At 33.9% G+C, this 6,426-nt stretch overlaps 1 pseudogene; it reads right to left on the bottom strand.

Moving 5' to 3' along the window:
- Positions 1 to 4,834: 4,834 nt before the first annotated feature.
- Positions 4,835 to 5,442, bottom strand: LOC127237776 (chromobox protein homolog 3-like; annotated as a pseudogene).
- Positions 5,443 to 6,426: the final 984 nt, after the last annotated feature.

Here is a 6,426-nt window from a genome sequence, read left to right as displayed (position 1 = left end):
CTCCTGTTTCATTAGGGAAGGGTTATATATCTATGTAAATTGCTTATCTGTTCTTGATTTAGTTATGGTTAGTGGTGTCTATCCAAAAATTTGTCCATTTCCACTAGATTTTCGAATTTTGTGAAGTACAGGTTTTCAAATTATGACCACAAGATTTTCTGGATTTCCTCAGTGTCCGTCCATTGTTATGTGTCCATTTTCATTTCTGATTTTGTTAATTTGCACATTTTCTCTCTATCATTGGTTAGTTTAGATAACTTGTTGATTTTTGTTTGTTTGTTTGTTTGTTTTTGTTTGAAGAACCAACTGTTTGTTACATTGATTCTTTGTATTGTTTCCTAGGCTGCTTCCTGAATGGACTTTGGGAGCCCATTCAACATAAAGGGATACTCTCTTAGCCTAGACACATGGGTGAGGTTTTATGCCCTGCTCCAAAGGATATAACAGACTTGGAAAATCTCCCATGGAAGGACTCACCGTCCCTGGGAAGCAGGAAGGGGATGGGATTTAAAAAGAAACAGACAATTTATAGTCTTGTTATCAATATCTATAACTAAAAATAGGTTGAGAAGAAGGTGCACAATTCAGAAAATTAAATGTGAATGGGGGTTTTTGATTTCAGAAACCTACTGCTCTTCAAACAAGAAAAGTTTTCTTGATTGCTGTTTTAACTTGCCTACACAGACACATTAAATAAGATTAATGGTGAATCTTTAAATCTGACAACAATTTGTAAAACTTTAAGCTCATAAATATGAGTCAAGACTGGATTTGTTTAAAAATGGTGATACTATTTAAAAATTTAATATAAATTAAACATCTAGAGACAAAGCTTGGTTGTCATTTTTTCCAAAAAAAAAATCTCCATATTTTAAGGCAATCCTGATTCAATTAAAAAAAAAGAAAACCTATCAGTAGAATAAAATATACATCAGGAAAACAAGATTTACAAGGAAATTTGAGAGTTCAACTTGAGAAACAGAAGTGGCAAGAACCTGCAGGAATACTGCAAGAAGTTTTTACTGGAATCACATTTTCAGGTCATCACATATTTCTGATCACTGGAGCAGCTAATGACTGAATTTTAGATGTTCCAACATCTTTTCATGGAAGACATATTTAAAGATATAAATCACTCACAGAATATAACATTTCCTTTCAAATCAAATTTTAGAAAATAAGGGAACACTAACTTGTTCCAGGAAACCATGAACTATTGAATCAGAAGTTCAAAGACCAGAAGCTGGCTGGTCAGAAATCTTGTGCAGTGTAGGGCATTCACATGGTAGTGTTAATATGAGGATTCTAGGATGATTCTATCTTACAAAAAATGTGTTGATTCTTTTTTGTTAATTCCATAGTTACTATATAGTACCTTCACATTAATATATGGTACAGTGGTTCATAGTCTGTGAAATTAAGATTTACTTTTTTAGCATGATATTATCATAACAACAATTATTATCTTCAAAAAGTGATCCTAAAAAGAACTTTTATTATTTGAGAATTTCATATATTCACTTATTTGTTCTGATGAAAAGCATACTTTCCCCTCTCTTTTATATCACTTATACCTTCACCATCACATGTTTCTCCCAATTTCATATTATCTAATTGTTTCTAGCCGGGTGAGTCCACTTAGAATTACTTATGTGCTTGGATGTGGGACTATCTACGTGAGCATGTGTAGTATCTCAGAGGATACTTCCCTAAAGAAAATAGGCTCTCTTTCTACCATACCAATATATGAGCACTAGCACCTCATATCAGTGCGGGATTTAATGAGAAACTCTCATTAACACTGAGATTTTCTCAAGCAGGATGACCTGAAGGTATTTTGAAAGCAGAAATAGATTGGGAACAGCACTGACATGCCCAGTAAATATTATTTTGTTACAGTATTTGTTTTCATAATTTTTCTGTCCTCTCTTCTGACAAGATCCATGAGCCTAGTCCAGGGTGAGCTATACAACAGTTTCATGTAGACATATACAATGTGAAATTTCTTATTCTCTTCACAATTACTAATTGTTGCTTTTATATTAATTACTATCTTCTGTAGTAGAAGCTTCTCTAGTGAAACATGTTTGGGAGATTCACTGATCCATGGATATTAATAAGAACTCAGGGAACCAAATAATATTTCAGTTTAGCAAAATAATAGTACTATGTTCAATTCAATGCATAATCTCTACGTAGCCCCCATACACTTGGATCAGATAATAATACAATGCATGGGATTTGCTTGTTGAGTGGGCTTTACCTATAATGAGAAAGTGGATAATTATTCATAAAAACTTTGTGCCAATAGTGTACTTATCTTGACTAATCTGTTATTATTGCTATTCACTTGGTTCAGAGATGAATAAGATTTTTTTTAACTTTTCTTCCCGAGTGACATGCATCTAATACTTTCCAACACTATGAAATATATTAAGTAGGGATGGATCTCCCAGGTCAGAGCCAACTTTATTTTACTGTTGAGTGTTATTTTCAGCAACACAGCCTTAGATTTAAAATTTGGATCCTAACAGAGGAATGGAAATATACTCTATAACTCAACAGATTGTAGGAAAGGTCATTGATAACTTCCATAAAGAGCAGTAACCTCTGACACTTGAATTTTCATTGTTTCCCCAGTGGTTCCTGGGGGTAAGCATTGTAATCCATTTTTAAATTAATGCTATATAACTCACCTTTACATTTTGCTTTAGTAATATTCATCATAAGTAGGCTTCCATATCATATTTTCAAAGGTTTTAATGTTATCCCTCCTCATGCTCATCATGTCATCCTTATTTAACCATTCCTCTTCTATTATTCTTTTTTCCTACTTCATGCCGCCTGTGTTAATTACTTCTTACCTTCAAATCCTGCAATGTCCCTTATAAGTTTTCTGCTTTCTATACATATGCCCATTTAAATTTAAACATACCAATTCAAAGCTTGACCCATATGTGAGAGATAATACACAGCAATTGTCTTTTTGAGTATGGATTAGTTCACTCAAAATGATTGTATCAGCTCTATCTGCTAACCTGTGAATTTCAAATTTTATTCATAGCTTTTTATAATTAACTGTGTTTATAAACAATATTTTAATTATTAATCAACTATAGGAAATATGTTGTTTCCTGATCATAACTCTGTGTATTAAGCATCAGTGATATGGAAGGGTGAAACTCTCTAATAGGAGATAAAATCCTTTGCAAATATTCTGAGGAGTGTATCTAGGTAAAATGGGATATATAGTTCTATCTTGTAGAGTAATCACATACAGACTTCCACAGTGGCCATGCCTATTTGCACTCCCTCACATATTTATTATTCTCTCTTCATATAACCATGAAATCATTTCTTCACATTCATTCTTGACTTTAGCCATTTTAGCTGGTGTAAGAAGAAATCTCAAAAGCACTTTTAATGTGCCTTTTATTAATGGTTGATAATTTTGAACATTCAAAACATATTTCTTAACTCTCTGTATCTCTCTTTTTGAAAATTTTCTGTTTTCCCTAAACACACATTTTTAATTTGATTACTTGTTTCTTTGTATTTAGTTTATACATTCAAGAAACTTCCTCATATATGCATATCTATTGTGTATATTTTCACACTCCATAGTTTGCTTCATCACTCAACTGATGCTATCTTGTGAAATGAAGGAGCTTTATAATATTTTAAAGGAATATGAAACTATTTATTGACCACTGTTCACAATTATTTACAATAAAGTAAATATACAGTTAGATGACATTCTGATACTACAAAGTTATTTTTCTGGCTCACTGAACCAGAACCCAAATACTGAAAAGATTGATCCTACCAGTAAGGAATGAGTCAGGGTAAAGAAAAAGAATGCAAGTCATTAATTTATATTACCAAATTTTGTTCATTTTTGTCAGCGGGTCTGAAATTGCCAACATCTTTTCTAACTGAATTACATTTCTACAGCAAACAGATATTCCATGAATCATAACCTTTTAATAGATTTCAACTTTTTACAAAGGAATGGTTCACCAGAGGAAACTCTACATGCCCACTTACACAGGGGATTCTCTGTGTAGTCCAGGCTGACCTACTCTAAATCAGAGATCCATCTGCCTTCAGAGTGCTGGGATTAAAGGCATGTACAACCACACACAGCTTAAGTCATGTTATTATACTAAAACTTTGTCTATTTCCATTTTCTGAAGGGGGAGTTTGTTAACGACAAGATTTTGTTAATAAACAACTGTATGTGATATTACATAAATTCTGATGCACTTGCTGTAAAATTATCCAATAAAATACAAAATCACCTACTCATAATCTGAAAGGTTTCAGGAAAATGTTCACAATGATGGAACCTCATCAACACATTTTCTTTCATCTATGGTTTTTGAGTATTAAAAAAAAACAAGAAAAAACAAAAAAGTTGTGTGTCTTATGCATAACACATGAATACAAAGAAAAAAAAAAAAACCCAGAATGATCCTTCTGTGTCTCAGTTAAAAATAAGTTCTGGTTGACTACTGACTATAAGATCTCATCAGTGTTTAAGAAAAGCCATTCTTCAAAGCTGAGGAAATACAACATGGTATCAAATATTCTATTGTGAAAGGAAGCAACTACAGAAAGCTTTTATTTGCCCAAAGGAATCAGTGCCTTTTGACGCAGAACAAAAATCAAAAATACCCCAACTACTATCAATACTTTCAAAACCAGCATATCAAACTCGATTTTCATTAGAATGCTATTTTTCTCACTAGTAATTCAAAATCCAAGATTCAGATTATATATATATATATATATATATATATATATATATATATATATATTATGCAAACAATAATTATTGCGCCTCATCTTCTGGACAAGAATGCCAAGTCAGCCTCTCCTCATAAAAGGCAATGACAATCTGAGGACACTTCATATTTGCCTCCTTTGCCAGCACCAAGTCTGCCTCATCTGAGTCCTTCCATTTCATCAGAAAATTAATTCTCCACTCCTGTCCGTGGCACCAATTATTCGTTCAGGATCAAGACCTCTGGCAAAACCTCTGGCAGCATCTCTCTTCTTCTTTCATTTTCTATCATCGGATTCACTGTCAGATAAAGATTTCCTTTTTGTACCATCTTTTTCTTTACCGGCTTTTTGAGAATTAAGAAATGCTTCAATTAACTCTGGACAATCTAAATTTTCTTCTGGTTCCCAAGTATCATCAGCATCTGTGAACCCCTTCCACTCGAGGAAATACTCTACCTTCCCATTCACTACACGCCGGTCCAGTACCTTTTCTACAATACATTCTTCAGGCTCTGGCTCTTTTCAACTTTTTTACTCTTTCCATTCTGTTTCTTTCCCATTTTTTGCAATGTAGTTTTATTGGAGGCCATTTTTTTTTTTTTTAAATCGAAGACTTGAAGAGTTCACTGCTCAGATGCTCCGGGTCTTGGATCCTGCCGAAGCTTTATAATTTTATAATGTTATATGGATCAAATTTTATTCTCTATGTCTGTGCTAGCAGTATACTAAACTGAATTTTTTTTTTCATTCCTACTATTCAAATCACATTCCTTTCTTTCTCCTCTATGATCCTTAGGTGATAGGCTTAGATAACTGAGAGTTGAGGTCTGCAAAGTTTCAGAGATAAGTATCTAGTTTTATTCCTGTATATGTAGTTATATATTAGAACAGAACCATTTATTGAAGATACTATCTTTTCTCCAGCATGAATAACTTCACTGTGGGTGTATATGCTTATATGGTTCCTCCATTCTATTCTATTACTAAATAAGCTAGCTTATGTGCCAGAACTATTATGGATTATTAATATAGCTCTGTAGTATTAACCTGAAATCAGTCTTTATATTGTTAAGTATTGTTATGGCCATCTTGTTATTTCTGTGTTTCAGTGGAGATTTCAATTTTCCCCCCCAATTTCTAGAAAGAAATTTGATGAGTCTTTCATTGAATATATGTAGATCATTTTTGTAGGATGGTCATTCTTTCCTTTTTTCTTTTTATTTTACATATTGATCCAAGATTCCTCTCCCTCCCTCCCTCTTTCCCTCTCTCCCATCCTGGTATGCTCCCTAAGCATCATCCATTCCCATCACCACCCACTCCAACTGTAGGGTGATACCTTCCAGTAGGGGTCACCTAAACATCTAAATCTGTGAAGTCATGTGGAGTAAGGACTAGGCCTTCTCTCCAGTCTGTAGGGAAAGGGAGATCCCTCCATGGGGATTGTGCCCCAAAGTCCTTTTGTGCAAAATGGATACATTCTAGTTCCACTGTCTGAGGTCCCTTAGACTGCCCAGGCCTAACTAAGACCCATGTTCAGGGGGTCTGAGTCATTCCAATGATGGCTTCTCAGCTGTCATCAGCCTGGGGGGGGCATTAGCTCCTTCTTGTTCAAGTCAGCTATATCCATGTATTTCT

Source organism: Phodopus roborovskii, unplaced genomic scaffold, assembly GCF_943737965.1.
Source record: "Phodopus roborovskii unplaced genomic scaffold, PHOROB, whole genome shotgun sequence".
In the NCBI taxonomy this organism is placed as follows: Eukaryota; Metazoa; Chordata; class Mammalia; order Rodentia; family Cricetidae; genus Phodopus; species Phodopus roborovskii.
The sequence above is the reverse complement of the archived record's forward strand: the minus strand, read 5'-3'. Positions and strand labels throughout refer to the sequence as shown.